The 19,822-nt window shown below is 38.3% G+C and overlaps 1 protein-coding gene across 3 annotated transcripts in view; it reads left to right on the plus strand.

The window, feature by feature from the left end:
* Window positions 1–8,244: 8,244 nt before the first annotated feature.
* The window catches only part of palm3 (paralemmin 3), a 57,191-nt gene continuing 45,613 nt past the window's right edge, over window positions 8,245–19,822 (plus strand). Inside the window, exons 1-2 of one of the 3 annotated variants that reach the window (XM_067459020.1) lie at window positions 8,245–8,287; window positions 8,628–8,694. The gene's annotated coding sequence lies outside the window, so the exon portion shown is untranslated. The other 2 variants (XM_067459021.1, XM_067459022.1) reach the window with 2 other exon arrangements.

Raw genomic sequence — 19,822 nt, forward strand, 5'->3', positions numbered from 1 at the left:
ATAAAGTCAGAATTGCAAAATATAAGCGCAATTGCAAGACAATATCAGTAATATGAGCTGACTTTTCTTTTCTGAATTACAAGTTTATTTCTAACAATTTGGACTTTCTATTTCACGGTTCTGAGAAATGAAGTTTTACGTCAGACTTTTGTCGTGCAATTGCAAGTTTAAAGTCCTGATGAAATCAAAATCTTATTTACTTTGTTAGCAAATTTTACAGGTCTTAGTGTGAACAATTAATCAGTGCAAGTTAATACACTGAAAAAAATAGTTTGCCATGGTAGTCTTTAATCAAAATCTGAAAAGTAACTGGAACTGGTCTGGAATGACATTCCCTTTCCAATGAGGGCAGTTTTGACGGCTTGGGTTTAAATATCCGTAACCCGTAAATGATTTAACTGTTTTTGTCCATCATAATCAATTTGATTGAGCTCAAGTTTTTGGGATTGTGGCATTTACATGAAGGATTTTCAGTCTGACTGAGGCATCGATCTGATTACTATAACAGATTATTTGGTTGCATACATTTGTAGTTATTGGAAAGAAAACATTTTTTTTCTAAATGTATTGTTCCACGAAAGAAAGCACATCATACAGGTTTGGAGCAACATGATGGTAAGTAAATGATGACAGAATTGCCACTTTTGGGTGAACTATCACTTGAAAATCCCTTGTTTTGGCCCACTTCTAAGGCAACAACACGTCCTTGATAGAAAATGTAATACCATTATGCATTACAATAATCTCAATGAACAAATGTATAAGAATGTGAAGCAAATTATAAATACAGCATACTTCATATTTCATATAACACTATAACGTATTAATAAAAATTAGATTTTATTATTTAAATTTTTGTTTTATTATATATTGCACAATAATTTTACAATGCAACGGAAATTGTTTTTGTGCAAAATTCAAAAATCAAAATAACGACTTTATCCACTAAGTTATTGATGTGAACGTCCGAGACCTACACGGAAGACAATAACTTGGTGTTGCGCACAAAAACTATTTTCGTTGCATTATATAATCTTTGCAAATTATTGTACAGCCACTGTAGTGAGATGGACTTTGTATCAATGTGTTTAGTGCCCTTATTGGTCTTGTGAGTGGGAATGTACTGAATGCCAATGGAGGCCTCTCTGAAGCCTTTCTTAGCCATCAGCTTTCAACAAAAATATCTTCATTCTGAAGATGAACAAAGGTCTTACGAGTGTCCAACTACATGAGGGCGAGTAATTAATTAAATCATTTTTGGATGAACTAACCCTTTAACTGTCGGACTCACACATCCGTCATGTTTGTAGTTTTCTAACACTTTTTTAAATCAGCGTTTGTAGTTCTAATTGAATCCTCATCCAACTCGCAATGGGTTGTGGGCAATATTAGCCGTTAAGAGTGCGCATCGATCCGCACTTTGAATTCTGACCAGAAAAAGTAGACCATCTGGGGTCTTTTCAGCATACTACAATTTGGTACATACTAATTCTTATTTCAAATACTATTTAGTATGGATAATATGCACATTTGGACGCAGGGTGTATGTCCGAAACAAGCCTGCAGCACTTCTCTCAGAAACTGAAGCCTCGGCGTATTTAGTTTTAGTTAGTTATATGATGCTATAAAAACGGGAGGTGTGACATCATGATGGACAGCTGAGATCGATGTCTTCTCTGAGTGAAGTTGTCACTGAGGCACTAACAGACTTTTTTCAGGATTTTTGAGAGCAGATTGGATTTCTACATTTCCATAACCAACATAATTAATTTCACACAAACATAGTTAATTGTTCTGCATCTGTGAGAGTGTGGGAGGGCTTTTGATATCGCGGCTGTACTTCCTGCTCTCTACTGCGCAACTCAGCGCTGTGCGGGGCTTTCATTATCTGAAAGCTTCAACTCTGGTCAGCGGAAATGGATGATGTCACGTCGTCCATAATTTTTTACGGTCTATGTCGGTCTACGGTCCAAATACACAGTACTGGCAAAAAGTACACGGTTGACCTACTTCTTCTTTTCTGAAGTGTGCATACGATGGTCACTTTACTATCTCATGAGCCCACGGGAGGGTATTTGTGAATGGCTGTGATGCAACGCAACTGACACTGGTAGGTCACATTATGATAAGGGTAACATGTGAATGTAGTATGTCCAGATATTATTCACACAACACACATTCATACTCTATAGAATGTATATTTTTAAAGGCCATGAATAACATTCAAATTAAGTACCTACTCAAGAGATTATGTATTTTTAGATGCAGCTCATCTCTTTAAAAGTGAAATCAGTTGTAAATTGAGCCCCTGTGTGAAGCAATATTTGTGTGATGTGCTGTGCTGAGGTACTGCCTACGTAGAGCGTTCCAAATCAGCCACTTATGAGGTTTGTGAATATGTTGCTTTAAGGGACAAGTATGCTCCTGCTGTTAGTTTGCAATTATGATTTGCACATGGTACATACACTCATTATGAACAGTCATTAGGAACACCATTATTAGGAACACCATACTAATACTGTGTTTGACCCCCTTTCGCCTTCAGAACTGCCTTAATTCTACGTGGCATTGATTCAATCAAGGTGCTGGAAACATTCTTTAGAAATGTTGGCCCATATTGATAGGATAGCATCTTGCAGTTGATGGAGATTTGTGTGATGCACATCCAGGGCACGAAGCTCCCGTTCCACCACATCCCAAAGATGCTCTATTGGGTTGAGATCTGGTGACTGTGGGGGCCATTTTAGTACAGTGAACTCATTGTCATGTTCAAGAAACCAATTTGAAATGATTCAAGCTTTGTGACATGGTGCACTATCCTGCTGGAAGTAGCCATCAGAGGATGGGTACATGGTGGTCATAAAGGGATGGACATGATCAGAAACAATGCTCAGGTAGGCCGTGGCATTTAAAAGATGCCCAATTGGCACTAAGGGGCCTAACGTGTGCCAAGAAAACATCCCCCACACCATTACACCACCACCACCAGCCTGCACAGTGGTAACAAGGCATGATGGATCCATGTTCTCATTCTGTTTACGGCAAATTCTGACTCTACCATCTGAATGTCTCAACAGAAATCGAGACTCATCAGACCAGGCAACATTTTTCCAGTCTTCAACTGTCCAATTTTGGTGAGCTCGTGCAAATTGTAGCCTCTTTTTCCTATTAGTAGTGGAGATGAGTGGTACCTGGTGGGGTCTTCTGCTGTTGTAGCCCATCCGCCTCAAGGTTGTACGTGTTGTGGCTTCACAAATGCTTTGCTGCATACCTCGGTTGTAACAAAGGGTTATTTCAGTCAAAGTTGCTCTTCTATCAGCTTGAATCAGTCGACCCATTCTCCTCTGACCTCTAGCATCAACAAGGCATTTTCGCCCACAGGACTGCCTCATACTGGATGTTTTTTTCCCTTTTCACACCATTCTTTGTAAACTTTAGAAATGGTTGTGGGTGAAAATCCCAGTTACTGAGCAGATTGTGAAATACTCAGACTGGCCCGCCTGGCACCAACAACAATGCCACACTCAAAATGGCTTAAATCACTTTTCTTTCCCCTTCTGACATTCAGTTTAGAGTTCAGGTGATTGTCTTGACCAGGACCACAGCCCTAAATGCATTGAAGCAACTGCCATGTGATTGGTTGATTAGATAATTGCATTAATGAGAAATTGAACAGGTGTTCCTAATAATCCTTAAGGTGAGTGTATAAGTAAAATTCAATATAAACAGAGTTAAATTTTGCACACGCAGTCCACATTTTCTAGATTAATTTGCGCATCTGAAATCTTCCTTTGCACATGTCCCTGGAATTTACTGCACTAATTGATGGGTTAATTGGGTGGCAACACACAGTTGGGCTGTGTGATGAAAAAAAATGAAAATGCTAATAAAAACAACGGAAGACAAAGTTGGAAACCAAAAGGTGCCCATGTTTGTACAACTTGCTGAAAAAGCATAAAGTTGACAACTTAGTTCACAAGTTTTTTTGTTTTTTTTTTGCTAAAGAGCTAGAATCCATCAATGTGTTTTAAAGGAACTGTATGTAAGAAATATATTTAAATTTATCATAAAATGGCCCTGATATGTCACTAGACATTAAGAAATCCTGTTAATGTCAAATACTTCTATCACTGACAACAGTAGTCCGGCCAGGATATTGTCATTTAAAAGTTGTTGTTGCAACCCTCAACTGATGTTGATGTTGACATGTTGTGTTTTGGCCTGAAGCGCCACCCTCCACCTATCTACCAATCATGAAGTCAGTAGTGTTTCGGCATCTGGGTTACCAGATCTGCTCTAGTTACCACAGCTGCAGCTATAAACGTTTCTATTGGATCCTGCAGCCTATCTGGCAAACTCGAGTCAGAGGGAGGGGGAGAGGGGATAGTGATTGCAGTACCAGTTTTAGGCACAATTTTACATACACTTCCTTTAAAATGTGAACCTAGGTAATCTATGTAAAAGTGCTTCAGCTATTTTATCCTCTTAGGCCTGTTTCTAGCCTGTAGTTTTGAAAGTAGACACTTTTATTTCTCATGCAACTTTAAATGTTTTGACCTGGCATTTCCCTCCTTCCATTCAATCTTTATCAGATGATAAACACTGAAAACCGAAGGGGAACTGAATCGATGACAGGAAGGTGAAAATCTGGCCTTGTTGTGGAACTGGCACATTTCTTACGCATACATCACAAGGTTTCACCATATCTAGCAGCACTCTCAATAGAGATCCTCCAGAGCATTGCTGCAGAGATTCAAAGTAGGTCGCCCTGAACTTGCACACCCTGATTTATGTTATGTGGACAGTGGCCAAGTCAATTTTATAGAAATGGCAGTGGAATTTTGACAGGCATGGATTATTTATATATTTTTTTAAAATCAAACAAAAAAAAAAAAAGGTTGGAAAAGGCAAGACAAGAATATTAAACATACAGTTCAAAACTCTGAAACCACAGTGAAATTCTGGGATTCTTAGTCCTATTTAAATGGAAATATATAAAAAGTGTAGGCTTAAAAAAAGAAGAAATGGATTTAGGGCTGCAACTAACGATTATTTTGATAATGATTCGTTGGTTGATTATTTTTTCAATTAATTCCGACATGGCTATTTTTTTTATTTTATTGACAAAACACTATTCCACATCCAATCATCCAGTCATCCAGTCCAATGCTGTCCTTCAAACAAATGTGTCAGCTGAGTGCTATAAACACACACATAGTGAATATATCACTAAAATGAACCAGGGTTTTACAATGAACAAAACAAACAAAATTAATATTAATAAATTAATTCATAACAGGGCTATTAGTTATTCAATTTAACCACAAATTAAATTAACCATTGTCTTGCTTTAAATCAATAGTTTACCTTTATTGTATATGTGAGGCTATACAAATGGTAATCAATATGGCAAAGCAAGTTTTTATTATAATAAAAACATTGTTTTAATATCTAATATAGGCCTAACCATGGTTCATTTCCTAGCTGTGCTGTAGCCTACATTGTTTGCAAAAAGGTTACTAACCATAAGTAGATCCCTACATTAAAATTATATTAAAGAAAAACAAAAACACAAATTCAACACTCGCACTCTCTCTAGGGACACCGTAACTATTACTAATATCCTGTAGAAACGTCTTACATTTATATTCAATTTCACGCTGTTATCCCTTTACAGTTAGTACTGCCATAACATGTTGACATGCTGACTTTTAAACATAAATTTAGAGTCCAACAGATATTTCAGATTACATAATGTTTTTGCGCTAACTATTAATGGTCTCCCTCTCGACTGCGTTCTTGACACGCTTGCGCGCGCGCGCCCACTGCACCGGCGCTCATTCAGTGAAATTTAACGGACTGTCAGAACGCGTTTTAATGCAAAATGGAAATACTCGCGTGAATTAGTAGCATTTACAGATGAAGAAATAACTACTGTCCTCTATATACAGATCAGTGGATAACCTGTAAAATGACCGCTTTGCGCTGAGGACGCACACACGTCAAGAGCATGGCAGGGTGTGTTAAACGCTAATGCATTTGCTTGAAGCTCAAAATAAAGACTTCTCGTGTTTTGGTCGTTTGGATCACGTACCTTTCCTGCATCAGCTCACCCTGTTTCCACTCCACTATTTCTAGATGCACATTTTGTACAGAAACATGCATTATTCAGTGCTGTAATTTGGCGCGATTGGTGGAAGATTTAATTTCGCACAGAAAGCAGACCCGACTAATCGATTAATGAGAATCATTATCGATTAGTTGTTTCAGCCCTAACTGCATTAGAAAAAAATGCAAATTATTGTAAAATTTCTTAAATAAAAAATATTTAAGAAATATTCCTTCCATTGAACCTGCTCTTTGGAAAATTATCATAACATGCTGGATAACAGAACATCAAGGCCCAGTTTTTCAAAACTAACCTAGTGGGATTTTGGATCACGGATTGGATCAAATCTTGGAAATGGTTTTTCAAAAGCAAAAGAGCGATTTCCGAACTAAGATCAGAGCATGTAATCCGATTTTACATTCGATCTGGATCACACCTGCCCTTTGAGTTTTTCAAAACTTTGAACATGGTTTGGGATCTATTTGATAAAAAAATAATAATAACAGGATTATCCTGATCCCATCAGAAGGGTGGATTCAGTCGTGATTTTTCCATTTGTTAATCCTGAAATTTGGTATTTATCACAGTGATCCAATTGTATGTTTCTTTAAAAAAACTGGCATGAAAGTAAGATGGACCGGGTGATCCTGGATAGCAAAACATGTGATTTCTAAATCCGTATAAATCTGATCCAGATTATTTAAATATATATATACATGCCATACAAGACAGGACCCGCAAAGGACAATGCCCAAATGGCAGAAGGGCCTCCCAGTTTGGTCCGCGAGTCGCAAGATCCAACAAGGATCCAGGTAAAACTCTGCCAGACGCAAGAGTTAAAATTGAATCTGGGCAACCGGGGTCAGCCCGCCAGATGCAGGGCTAACCAAGAGGGCCTGACCTCCGCACCACTCAAAGCACACACTAGCTGCCACCTTCAGGCAAACCGCTATGCCTCATAATTAATTAACAAAAGGCTGCCTCATCATCTTCACTATCCCCATCTGTTCTTTCATCATCTTCACCAGACCCTTCCCTCTCTTTGTGTTCTTGGTGTTGTGTCAGTATGCTGCAGCTGCATCATAGCCTTTGCAGGAACAATAACTGATCCAGGCCAGCGCTGCACTTTGCTGATGTGCAAGGTTTCATCCCGGCTTTGCAACTACAGCTGACAAATATAAGGGGTTAAAAAAAATTCCAACGCTTTTGCGCTCTCTCAGAAAAGTTTTGTATTATGTTCACCCAAGAAACTGTTCTTTTGTTTTAATGGTTCATCTCTACTTTACAAACAGTGATAAAAAAGACTGTAAATTAAATATGTTTGTTTGATATTTACATCTGTTTGGGGATTATTTTATTTACTTTACTTGTGGCTATACCGATAGGCCTAATAGGGAGTTTTACCTGTTAGTCTAATAATGTCTACATCTAATTTATCACTTTAACAGTTAAAATAATCAGGTGCAAAATAAAAATGTTTTATATTATACAAAGCTTGTATTTTGTATTTTTACCAGTTTTTAAAGTTTTATTACATTTTTGTTATAAACCAAGAATGGATTTTGTGATTTCAGAATCCTTTTTTTCTTTCTTTTTCTTTCAACCAGTTTTCAAAATTGTATCCACTACAATAGCCAAAATCCAATAAGATTACTTTTGAACAATAGGCCCCAGGTTTTTAAAAAATTCGGTAAATTCACTAGGCCTACTTGAATGCCGTCATTAACACAATAGAGGATGCAAACCAAACAGAAAATCATACATTCAAGGCTAGTTCACATTTAGTTCAAATGTTATTGTAATTAATATTATTTGCAAATACTATTTATATCCAATTGTTATGATAATAAAATGTTTTATGCAGCCTTTTCCCAATTTAAGTACCCCAAAAAAGGCTGTAGCCTAGCCTGCTTCTTTTTGTCTAGATGTCACAGATCATAAGTCTCTGTCTAACAGGTTGATTTTCAAACAACAAGCTAGAGTAGACATTAGAAGCTTTTCCAGTCTTTTTAGCTGACAAAATGGGTCAGTAGTTGCTTAACTGCACACCACATGAGCAGTTAATTTTTAACTAGTCCCAAAAGCAAATATAACGAAGGACTTGGCGTTTTTATTAAGAAAAAAGGAAACTGTTTGCCAAGAGTGGGTTGGCCTCACAAACAGGAACTTTCGAGTCAGGTAACCAGAAACCTCTCACTCACTCCCCTTCATTCGTGCATGAAGTGCGTCGAGCTGGGAGAGGCACAAAGTTTTCAGTGGATGTTTGAGGCTCATTTCTTATATTTTATGTCATACGACGTTTTTATGTTGCTTGGCAGCAGTTTTGAACTAACCGGTTTTAAGTGTTGAATTGAAGCCATAAAATCCCGCTTTTGTTCTTGGCGAAGCACCTCAGGTGTTTTGTTCTTTACGCAGAAGACGCGGTAAAGTTTGCGGATTACGTCCATTCGTCGTAGTTTTGTGTGCGTCCTGCAAACTCGTCATCATTTGAACTAGACTCTAACAGCTCCGCTTTCAGTTTTGTTTGTAGATTTTACGCTTCATCACCTACTCAGCAGGACATACGGGCCGGTAGCCTATATCAGGTAAGGATGTTTTTAAACTATTGAGGTGTGTTGGACGGTTACTTTATTCATGTAGGCTAAGTCAGGTATTGGTCTTTTGGGAATTTTCTTCGCGCATACACGGTTAATAATGAAAAGCACGTGTGTTTGCTCGCGGTTTACGATCAGTTGGCTTTATCTGAAATAATTATCATTCATTTTTTTTTAAATGACAAACAAGGATGGTTGAGATAATAAAAAGTTATAATTAATCTAGTTTAAAACACAGTTGGAAAGAATGTAATATTTGTATTCATGTTGTTACATGCCATGGCTCTAACCTTGAGATGCACATGGGGTCTAATGGGGTCATTGTTTTTTTTTTTGTTTTTTTTTTGGGGGGGGGGGGGGGTCACGTGTCTAAATAGGCTACTTTTCACGCTAAACAGTTAAACCATACACGTTTTTAAATATCAAAATGACTTTAAGAATGCAACATTTTATAACGGAATTAACCACAGAAAAGGTTTAGGTTGTTGTAATGTCACATTGCCTACACCATGACATTAGCCTACAGAAAATGTACCACAGTTTTGCCACAATGCCACTGTCACTACAGTTATTCTTGCTGTAGTACAGCTACAAAAACGTTCACATTTTAGACACCGCTTTCATTGAAGATTTTAAAATCATTATTTGTTCATTTTAAGGGGTTTAAGTACAATGCACAAATATTGCACTTTGTTTAAAGTTGAACCTCATATGGCTTGATGTAACTAGTTGGCCCAAGCATATTTAAAATCCAAGTTTGTGACACCCTGGGCTTTTAATCCCATCAGCCTACATGGTAACAGAACTAAAGACATCAGTTCAGAGACTATCAGTTGTCAGTTGATGCAAGGATTAGTATGTAAATGTAAGGTGTTGCTGGATTTGTTCTGTCCGTGTAATCCATAGCAGAACAAAAGTATTATAACCTCTAAATAAGTACCAAGTTTACATATTCAATATTTTAGGTAAGAATATGTCTGATACTTTGCAGGATTAGTTGCCAACCCAATTTCATGCTGCAGTCATTTTTTAAAGCATCCACACACACAGAATTGGGACATTGTAAGTATGTGTCACAGCATGAACAGCAAAATGGAGCTCTTAAAATTCACTGAACTGAATGATTGGAGAGAAAAAGAGAATCCACCTGAAGCTTTCCTCACTTCTTAAGTTGCCCGCTTGTCTGTGCAAAAACTGCTTACCGCTGACAAAAAAAGAAGATTTTATTGGAATTGACAAAAGGCCTGAAAAAGCTGGTAGCTGGAAACCCTCCTTGTCATTGCAGTTGCAAACTGTTTAAGTGATTTGAACAAATTTCATCTGGTGCTCCTCCACCCATAAAGAACTTTAAAGTGCTGTTCAGATGCACAGGAGTGAAAAGTACAGAGATTTAGAAAATGAAAATAAGTGCAGACAGTCAGCAAGAAACAATTGAGTGGTACTATAGAGAAGGAATGGTCTCACTTGGCCATAGTGTCCTGGTGACGATTCTCTGAAGTGCTCTTTGCCCCTAGTTGATGGATATTCAGTTTGCTGAAGGGAAATTCCTCACTGCCATGGAGTCACCATGCCGTCAAATACTCAATTACACAAAGAAAAATGACCTGTGCAGCTTGAAGTATTACTTTGCCTCTGGATTTAAAGCAGGACACGCACTTTGACAGACATTGATTAACTGCTGCTCTCTTGTGATAAAAACATTTAAAGGAGAAGTGTATTGTGTTTTTTCACATCAACCTTTAAATTCCACTAAAATGCACCTGCAGTCACAACTGTGGCATTATGAAAATGTTACTGTTTGTTTGAGCATGCAGAGCAGCCTGACATAGCAACAATGACTCAACATATAGCATGAGTTTGGGGCTGGACTAGCTGTTTTTACAGACCGTAAAAATGACAAAGTTTTTGTGTCAAAGTTTTGACACAAATCGACCCGAGGTTTAAATCCGCCTTTTTTTTCGAACTCGCTCTACTCCCTTTTCCCATCACATATCAGATTGATAGAGTATTTATTTTTAATAATAATGAAGAAAATATTCGAAAAGTGGAAATAAAGCATTGAATGTGTTTAATAATAAAGTGTTTATAGGTTAGGGGTAGGTGAACAGAGATGCGCTGAATTAGAGACGGTAAAAGTGAGTGGGTCCAATATCATTGGTCTCGTCCCACCCATAGGCCGTAAAAAAATAATGGACGGCTTGCCATATTTGAAGCTTTCAGGCGGGGGTGCACGGCGCTGACATCTTGGGACCGAGTCTGCGCAGTAGCGATTTCGGGACCGGAGTTGCGCAGTAGAGCGCAGGAAGTAGAGCAGGAAGTACAGCTGCGATATCAAAAGCCCGCCCACACTCTCGCAAACATGTTCGTTTGTTTGTCCATTTGCGATCGTATTGGAGCATCTAAATCTCCTCACTGTCTGTTTCAAGTGAAAGGTTGCAAAATCTGGCCGACAAGTAATATATGGTACTATAATCCTAATATATGTTTGTTTACTCTTTTCATGATCTATATAACCTTTATCTGGTCATAATTGTAATATGTCGTTAACTGGACTGTCACCATTGTATACTATCGAGTTGTTAATGAGAACGGTTTGTGTTTTTGTGATCGCTATAACTCTAATTTTGTCATAATTGTAATATGTTCGTTAGTTGGACTGTTGTGCTTGTTTTCTATTGAGTTGTTCATGAGAACGGTTTGTGTTTTTGTGATGGAAGGGGTGAATTTTTTATTGAATATTTGATCTGTAACAAAGATTTTGCCATGGTCATTGCCTGGGTTACGTATGTGTGGGGCGGAGTTATCAAAATAGGGCCGAGACCCTTTTAGGGGTAGCTGCATGTTTGTTTTAGTGATTTGAAATAACAACAACGGTTACCAGAAAGCACTTACCCCACCTTTAATGCTCGAAAAACAATCCTCTTGCAGAAGCTCAAACAGTCTGCATAACACGAGAATGAACCTCATTGGTTCTCGCAAGTCAAGTGATTCTGTTCACCACAACTGATTTGTGAGCTGATGAATGTTTATATGTGAATAGGACATATAGTTGCTAAGCTGTCTATGAAGGGACAAAACATTATTTATTTTTTTGAATCGAAAATGAAGGACAGTCTTACGGGTTTGAAACGACATGAGACATTTTTGGGTGAACTAACCCTTCAAAGCTTTTTGTTAGAAGCTACAGTATAAAAGTCAGTAGTTGTGCATGTTTAATGACGAACTAAAGTGAGCCATTCAGTAATGTATCACATCCAAATCCTAACAAAACAAGATTGAAAGGTTGATGCTGATTGGTTTGAAATCTGTGATATACAAATTCAGATGGAATGCTGCAGGATGGTGCTGCTGATGAGATGTTTCAGTTCTTTAGGTTCCTCTAAGGCCTGTTCTGTAGGTGTTGGACCTGTATGTTTGCCAAGATAATTTAAGAGAGATGAGAGTGGGCTACAATCAATCTGAGAATTTACCCCCAAAGGTACACCGTCAGCATAATCAGAAAAAATAAGACAGAAAAATGCAACCTGTCTAGGAGTTAAAAAGCGTTATTTCTTTTTTCCACATGGAATGGTGCAAACAGATCTACTTTGAGATTTGTTGTTGTGCTATTAGAGGCATTTCAGCTTCTTCTATGTTAAATTGTTGTTTATATATGCAGCCTTCCAGAGAACCTCTTTCTACAACAGCCTGAGGCCAAAGTCGCTTTTGCTCGGTGTGTAATTATACACAGAATATTCTCCCATCATCCCTAGTTGCTGTCTCAGTACTCATCTCTCAGTGTGCGCTTGAACTGTTTCACAGCATCAGAATTGGCTAGCTGCTGGAGACCTGTTTGCTTTTGATGGGGAACCACTGTGGAAAACCACAGGAGGACTATGCGCAACATCACATTGCTGATTTTTTGCTTGAAATAGTTAGACCAAAAATGAAAGTTTTGTCATCCTTTTCTTTCCCTCAAATTGTTCCACACCTGTATTACTTTCTTTCCTGAAACACAAAAGGAAAAAAGATAGTCGTTTTACCACACATTTTTATACTTTTATTGTACTTTTTGGGTGAACTCTTTTAACGTTAATATCATTATTAATACAAACATGGATGATCATAAAATAATTGTTTCATGGGGAAAAGTCTCTTATTGTCATAGCATGGATGTTTGACATGGAAACTCTTTATTTCAGTGTGTTTATAGTCGTCCTTCATAATAGTTTCATGGTGTAGGTGAAGGGTGAAGAAATCAAACTGCCTGTATCCCATCTTAATTTCAGGTTGAAAGCATGCAATATGCCATCTCTCCTGGACTCACTGTCACTCAGAGCTTATTATTTTTCATATAAGAGAAGCTGCCGGGCCTTAGAAAGCTAAAACACCCTTTTCAATTGCTTACAGGTAATAAATCTACAGTTTACCAAGCGCCTCTGTTTAATTTTCCTGGTGGGCTCAGTGGCCCTTAGAGAGAGGCTCTGCTCTGCGCCATGTTAGCTTTAGAAGTGAGTCAATTCTGGTTCTATTAACCCCCAGTTTCATAGACATGGTTTATATCTATTTCCAGACTAAAATACTTGTTTCAGTTGTTTTAACTGGAAACAGCTTGCGCTGTCATATCTTAAAATATGTATATACCATTGTTTTGTCTCAAGATGCACACCAGTAATGTTTCTTATAAGGTATGCTTATAAAAGGTACTTAAATGTCCTAACTGAACTAAGGCCTAATCCTGGATTAATCTAAACCCTGTCTGTGAAATCAGACCAGCAAATGTCTTTATTTTGTTTACTTACTTTACTAGCTGTAATGTAGTGAAAGTCTGATGTATTTGCCAGGTCAATGAATTAGCCAGTATTTGGGCATTTGAGATGTTGAGAATTATCGCACCGAACAAGAAACATGCCCTTTTGATTAACTAGACTAAGAGTGCTTCCCAATTCTTATTTGTGCATCCTCGTTTCCTTTCTTAGCTTCCTTTCCTCGCGCCTTAGCTCCACCCCTTCAGGATGCAAAGGAAGGACACAAGGAAAAGAAGTGAGGATGGAGGAATTCAATCAAGTGAAATGAAATATCCGTGCTCCCTTTAATGCCCCAAGCGTCGTCAATTAGAGATGGATTTAGTCGGGATTCTTGAAAATTAGAGAACCATTTATATTTTAAGCTTCAACCTCCACAAAATACCACATTTGTCCATATTTTATTTAATATTACCAGTTATTATTAACAACAAATTATTCCCAGTTATTTACAGCTTTTTATTCGTTGTACAGTATTAGTTTCTCTTTTTGTTTCTTTCATTTTCTTGTGCTTTGATATAATTCTGCAACGGTCAGTTGTTGTTATTTGACATACATTTGTCTTGTACATGTAATCAATAATAATAATAATAATGAATAAACTGTGGCACAATGTGAAGGGGGAGGACAATTAATGAGTGTGTGACGTTTAGTCGATAAAACACTTCCACAAAGGATACACCTGTGTATCCTCGCTTATTACTCTTTAGGAAGCCTCCTCACTCCTCGCCTCCTCGTGGTGCAATTCGAGAATTTAGATGTCCTACAAGATGGCTGAGCTCCATCGGTTTCCGCGTCAGAGGACGGAGGAGCAAGGAAACGAGGAGGGATATTGAGAAGCACTTAACGAGTGTCTCTTTTCATTATAACTTTTTCAATGATAATTTGTTTTGACTAAATATTGTGTAATGTATGGAGCCCCTAAAGTGACATTTGAAAAAAATATATATTCATGTGCACGAGAAACTTGTATGTGCACTTTAAACATTTCTCAGGGTTTTTATCCTGTGAATGTCACTCATTTCAAATGTCAAGACTCATTTGTTATTTTTAGTTGCATTATCAACGTTATATCGACCAATCGCCAATTTGATATCTAGATGTTGACAACTTTTTTGCATTTGCAACTGACCTTTAAAACAACACATTAATTAACTGACATCACCCTAATGTCTTTGGTGGTTATGGCCCTGGATATTGGTGTGAGGATCAGCCATTGAAAACCTATAACGGTGGACTAGTTAAGAGAATAACTTGTGGCTTGTGGAATGTCAGAATAGTTTCGTACTGTAATCTGTCCGTTTTTTACATTAGTCGCCGTTTGTCGGTGGCCTTTAGACCAGTGTTTGATTATACCTTTCTCCAAATTGATCTATCAGAGACAGATCAAAAGACACTTTGTGTTGAACTCTACAATTTGATGCAAAAATATTCAATGAATTAGCCTCATGAAGAGGCTTTAAACCCAGCAGATGCTCAGATACCCTGCAGAGCGTGAAGGATGTGAGGTCACCGCTCTTCTGTCATCTGTGCCGTATGGAGCTGGGAATTAGTAATGAAAATTATGAATATTTCGAACGCAGGCTTGCTGTTAGAACGCTACCTGATTAATTTCCTCTGCTTGCATGAAGGGCAGATAGGGATGCTTTTAATTATTTATGAACAGCAGTGTGTTATGATTTATATTCAGCTGCTGTTAAAGACATGCTTAAAAAGCTCAAATTTGATGCTGTGAAATGCTTTAAATAAACCTTTGGTGTACCTTGTTTGCACGCTTTTTAACTACAGATATTGATATTGACTGTTAGTTTGGTCATATACCAAATCATTGTGATTGTCATGCCAGGAAACTCTTTTCTCATCTGTCTACTCATTTCCCACTAATTATCTGCTTAGTTGTTTACTTCAGTTGCTTTATTGACTTGAATGTGGAATCCCGTCAATGTTTTCTGACCTTTCTACCACCTCTTTATCCCAATTATCTTGTTGACATGCTACAAAGGTTTCCAGGATATCTCTGTGAGACGTTGTCTCACATTTCACACAGCCAACATCATGAAAGTAGTAGTGTGTTGTTAAAAGACTTTACGCGGTGTGTTGTTTGATGTCAGTTGCCCTGTAAAGTGGGTTGAGCTATTAGGCACAATAAGCCAGTGCTGTCAGTCAAAGATAACTAAAGCTAACTTTTGTAGTTTGACAGAGCATGATAAAAGAAAACTTCAGAGAAATGCAAAAACATCTCATTCTCATTACTGCAATGCAATAAAATGACAATGAACTTGATGATTTATTTATATTATTTGAGGTTACATTTTGTTTGTCGTGCTGGGAGATCTTGGACTTAAATAAAGCATCAGGCGAAAGCAGTTACTGATGACGTCATCAAACGGGCTGTTAACTTATTGCAAAACTATTAATTTCTTTATACGTAAAACTGTTTTTAAATAAAGAAACATACTGACTGAACATTGTACATGAGTGCATATGTACTAAATTGTACATTGTAAAATGGTTATTTGTTTTGTACTGAATTTAATTTGTTGAGTTTAATAATAATAAAAAAAAACATAGGGTGATTTATGTTACAATAATGAGTGTGAGTTTTTTACACTGCGATAATTAGCACTGAGAGAAAATGTGCCTAATCTAGGCATGTGCCGATATCAATTTTTCATGTTGCGATTAATTGTGAAGCTTTTATCACGGTATACGATATTATCATGATATTGAAATAAGTTGCAAAAAAAGTGTTGTCATAGCATAACAGCTTTAAGAACTATTTTTGTAATAACAAAAATAACTGAATGTTTAAATACAATAATACAATGCACCAAAAATATATACAGCTCTGGAAAAAATTTAGAAAAGTCTATAAGTGGTCTCTTAATTTTTTCCATAGCTTTAAAAGTACAATTTTCAAACAGATTAAAGTGCAAAAGAATTAGACTATAAAGAACAACAGGTAACAGATTAATATAAGGTCTCATTATTTAATGCATTAACTAAGATTGAGCAATAGCTACATTTGTTACAGAAAGTATAATGTTTTTGGTAATGTTAGTTAAGAAATACTGATCATTATTAGTTTTATCTTGGGTCCATTAAAAAAGTTATTTTGTTATTAAACAGTAACTAAGAAATTAACATTACTTAGAATAATTAATTCTTTATAAGTATTTTTCATTGTCAGTTTGGTAATAATGAATTAACATTAAGAAAACGTACAGGGAGTGCAGAATTATTAGGCAAGTTGTATTTTTGAGGATTAATTTTATTATTGAACAACAACCATGTTCTCAATGAACACAAACTCATTAATATCAAAGCTGAATATTTTTGGAAGTTTTAGTTTTTAGTTTTAGCTATTTTAGGGGGATATCTGTGTGTGCAGGTGACTATTACTGTGCATAATTATTGGGCAACTTAACAAAAAACTAATTTATACCCATTTCAATAATTTGTTTTTACCAGTGAAACCAATATAACATCTCAACATTCACAAATATACATTTCTGACATTCAAAAACCAAACAAAAACAAATCAGTAACCAATATAGCCACCTTTCTTTGCAAGGACACTCAAAAGCCTGCCATCCATGGATTCTGTCAGTGTTTTGATCTGTTCACCATCAACATTGCGTGCAGCAGCAACCACAGCCTCCCAGACACTGTTCAAAGAGGTGTACTGTTTTCCCTCCTTGTAAATCGCACATTTGATGATGGACCACAGGTTCTCAATGGGGTTCAGATCAGGTGAACAAGGAGGCCATATCATTAGATTTTCTTCTTTTATACCCTTTCTTGCCAGCCACGCTGTGGAGTACTTGGACGTGTGTGATGGAGCATTGTCCTGCATGAAAATCATGTTTTTCTTGAAGGATGCAGACTTCTTCCTGTACCACTGCTTGAAGAAGCTGTCTTCCAGAAACTGACAGTAGGACTCCATCCTCAACCCGAAAAGGCCCCACAAGCTCATCTTTGATGATACCAGCCCAAACCAGTACTCCACCTCCACCTTGCTGGCGTCTGAGTCGGACTGGAGCTCTCTGCCCTTTACCAATCCAGCCACGGGCCCATCCATCTGGCCCATCAAGACTCACTCTCATTTCATCAGTCCATAAAACCTTAGAAAAATCAGTCTTGAGATATTTCTTGGCCCAGTCTTGACGTTTCAGCTTGTTCTTACCTTGGCCATGTCTCTGAGTATTGCGCACCTTGTGCTTTTGGGCACTCCAGTGATGTTGCAGCTCTGAAATATGGCCAAACTGGTGGCAAGTGGCATCTTGGCAGCTGCACGCTTGACTTTTCTCAGTTCATGGGCAGTTATTTTGCGCCTTGGTTTTTCCACACGCTTCTTGCGACTCTGTTGACTATTTTGAATGAAACGCTTGATTGTTCGATGATCACGCTTCAGAAGCTTGGCTATTTTAAGACTGCTGCATCCCTCTGTAATATATCTCACTATTTTTGACTTTTCTGAGCCTGTCAAGTCCTTCTTTTGACCCATTTTGCCAAAGGAAAGGAAGTTGCCTAATAATTATGCACACCTGATATAGGGTGTTGATGTCATTAGACCACACCCCTTCTCATTACAGAGATGCACATCACCTAATATGCTTAATTGGTAGTAGGCTTTCCAGCCTATACAGCTTGGAGTAAGACAACATGCATAATGAGGATGATGTGGTCAAAATACTCATTTGCCTAAAAATTCTGCACTCCCTGTATGTCTTTTGGACAAATAATCCAAAAAAATCTAATCATTAGGGCATGTTGTAGTCCAGATTAAAACTACAATGTTTACGTTTGAGCCTATTAAGTCTTTAAGTATTAAGTATGTGCTGAGCCTGTGATGAACAACATTGAGATTACAAAAACGAATGGCTGTTTTAAAAACTTCTTCACTAGCGGGTTGCGGTTGATTTTGTTTGCAAGGTTTCCGGGGTAACCACTGCATTCTGCCGTTCCATCAGCACCCTCTGCTGTCACTGAGCGGCACTTCATTCAGCCCGTCTCCTTCACCCGTTCAGTCATGTGCAAACGCACGTTGGGCTTGTTTTACATCTGAGCGCGTGTCCCTTTGACGCAGAACAGCGGTGTTGAGCATTTATACGGTTGATGGGCAAAGTATTCTTGAGTGCATTATAAAAAAATAAAAAAATTGTTAATAAATTATTATTTACGATATTTTGAAGTGCCCACAATATCGTGCATATTCATTATCATGATATATCGCATTACCGAAAATCGACACATGTCTAGCCTAATCATAATGAAAATAGTAGCAAATCAAAGAAATGGGTATTCCAGGAAGTAAGGTTTAAAGGGTTACTTCAGCGATGTCACATGCCTGTCCTGTCGTGTGTGCACTTGTGGGTTTTGTTATGTTGAGCATGTGCTCGTGTCCCTGTCAGTTCCCTCCCCCTTGTTATCTGATTATTGGTTAATTTGCCCCACCTGTTTTCCCTCATTATCTGCCTTGTTTGTTCCCTTTATAATCTCCTTGTGTTTGTCAGTCTGTGTTGGATCCTTGTGTAATGTCTGCGTCTCCCGTTCTCCCTGTGATTCTGTTGGTTTGTTTAAGTTTATATTTTATTATTCTATTGTGTGTTTTTCCCCCTCGTGGGTTTTGTTTTGAGTTTATGTTTATTTTGTAATAAATTATCTTTCTCTGCACTTGAGTCCTCGCACCTTTTCCTTTGTCTGTGACGTGACAGAAGGATCCAACCATGTTGAGGACTCAGCAGAGAGAGGACTCGATCCCGGAATCGCTCACCACCTGTCCTCACTATGAGCGGATTCTACGGTTTCGAGTCCTCCACCTACTTCACCAGGAGGGAATGGAGATTAGGAATTTTGCAAAGAAGTTCCTGGAGACCGCCAAGGGGCTGAGGCTCAGTGACTCTGCACTCAAGGACCTTTTTAATTATGCCCTAGATGAGCCCATGGAGTGGTGGCTCAGAAGGGCATATGACAGAGGCACATTTGAGGCAATGGTGGAAGCTATCGCCTGCCAGCAGGAGAGAGCTGCCAGGGAGATGGCCCCTGCCCTGGCAGTCCCAAGATCGGTGGTCCCTGCTCCAGTGGTCCTGAAACGGAGGAGGAGAAGAAAGTCTCCCTCCGTGCCTGTGCCGGTGGTCCCTGTGCCGGTGGTCCCAGTGCCAGCGGATCGTGTTCCGGTGGTCCCAATGCTGGCGGATCGTATTCCGGTGGTCCCTATGCCGGTGGACTGTGTTCCGGTGGTCCCTATTCCGGTGGATCGTGTTCCGGAGGTCCCTGTACCGGTGGATCGTGTTCCGGTGGTCCCTATGCCGGTGGACCGTGTTCCGGTGGTC

This window comes from Pseudorasbora parva, chromosome 12 (genome assembly GCF_024679245.1).
Source record: "Pseudorasbora parva isolate DD20220531a chromosome 12, ASM2467924v1, whole genome shotgun sequence".
Lineage (NCBI taxonomy): Eukaryota > Metazoa > Chordata > Actinopteri > Cypriniformes > Gobionidae > Pseudorasbora > Pseudorasbora parva.